The sequence below is a fragment of the Dama dama genome, chromosome 4 (genome assembly GCF_033118175.1).
Source record: "Dama dama isolate Ldn47 chromosome 4, ASM3311817v1, whole genome shotgun sequence".
Lineage (NCBI taxonomy): Eukaryota > Metazoa > Chordata > Mammalia > Artiodactyla > Cervidae > Dama > Dama dama.
The window spans coordinates 32,139,150-32,141,095 of record NC_083684.1 but is presented as its reverse complement, the minus strand read 5'-3'; positions in this window follow the sequence as shown (position 1 = coordinate 32,141,095).

Here is a 1,946-nt window from a genome sequence, read left to right as displayed (position 1 = left end):
ATGTATGCTATGGTTTTGTGTATTTTCGAATTTTATCTAGGGACTTCCCTGGCAGTCCAGTGGTTAAGAAGACTGAGTCAGGGGTTAAGACTCAGTCTTCCAACACAGGAGCTGTGGATTGGACCCCTGGTTAGGGAACTAAGATCCTGCATGCTGCAGGGCGCAGCCAAAGCAATAAAAAAAATAAGTAATATGGTCACTTCCTTAAAAAATAATAAATAAAATAAAATTTTATCTAAACGGCTCCATATTACGCTTATAGTTCTGTAGCTTGCTTTTTTATGTTCTTGAGGTCATACGTGTGGGTACCTATAAACTGAGCTCATTCAGGTCAGCAGTCTGTAATTCTTCACTGCATGACTATAACAGCACATGCGTTTAATTTTCTATTGATAGGCAACTAGGTTGTTGCCTGTGTCTTACCTTTACCAATAACATTTCATTGACATCCTTAAACATACACAAGGTCTCTAGGATCTATCCCGGGAAGTATAATTGCTAGGCTCCGGGGACAATGATTGTTAAGCGTTGAAACGTATCCTGCAAAACAGGTAGCTTGAAGTTCCAACCCACATACCTGGGAATGTGATTTACTAGCAAAGGAGGTCTTTGCAGATGTAATCAAGCCACTAATGTGAAGCCCTTACGGTGGTCCCTAACCCCATATGACTGGCATCTGTGTAAGAATTGAAGAGACACACAAGGAGAGAGCACCACATGCACATGGAGACAGGGGTTAGAGCAATCTGTCAGTAAGCAAGGAACTAGCAAGGAATGCTGGCAACTGCCAGAAGCTAGGAGAAAGGCATGGAACAGATTCCATCTCAGGGACTCCGGAAGGAAGGAATTCTGCCTTGATTTTGGAATTCTAGCCACTTAAAACTGTGAAAGAATACGCTTCTGTTGCTTTAAACCATCCAGTTTGTAGTAATTTGTTACGGCAGTTGTTAGGATAATGGAAATCATGGCCTGTGAGGGCAAAGGCTGAGGTCAGAGAGTGAGCAGATGAGTCTGAGACAGTAAGTTGGGGCTGCCCTAGGAAGAGCCTAGAATGTGCCACTAGGTAGGCATCTAGACTTACTCATTTACACAGTCATGCCAGAGAAGATTAACTAAGTCGGCAAGAGACACAGTTCTACTTGGGTTTTAGAGAAGGGGGTCACAGAAACAGCCATTGGGAATTACCTGGCGGTCCAGTGGTTAGGACTCTGTGATTTCACTGCCAAGGGCCAGGGTTCAATCCCTGGTGGGGGAACCAATGACTGGGAACCACCAAGATCCCATAAACTGAGCAGCATGGCCCAAAAAAAGAGAAACAGCCACTGTTTAGAATGGACTTGTTTGAATCTTTCCACGTCTGGAGTCTCAAATTTATTTGCTTTTTCCTTTAAGAATGATTAATTCCCTTCCACACACAAGTGCAAGGATTTGACAAACACAAGGTTATCATTAACCAGTTGTTTCTAGTTGACTAAATCAGACCCTGTTTTTAGACCTAATCGGCTAATCTCGCCTAATCCTCAGAAGAGTCCCAAGAGATAACGCATGTTATCTTCTCCATAACAGAGATTAGAAACCACTCGGGAACAAGATGAGGTGATCTGCATTTACGGAAACATCCGGCTGAAGATTTAGGAACGGCCACTTAGGTAACTGGCTCTATAGTCTTAGGCAAATTACTTCACCTACGTCAGCCTACCTTTTCCCATCTTTTAAAGTGGCGTAATAGCAGCTACCCCTTCGGTAGGGTCCGTCGTCGTTAAATGAAAGAAGTGTGTCGAGCGCTGTAAACTGCGATAAACTGTGCTGTCACTGTTTTCCGGGACCACGTGGCGCCAACCCGGGACCCGCCACCCAAGACTGCACAGAAATCGAGCCGTTCCGCTCCGACCGCCAGGGTGCGCTGTGACGCGGCTCGGGGCCCGGCGGAGGCCGCTCTAGCCTCT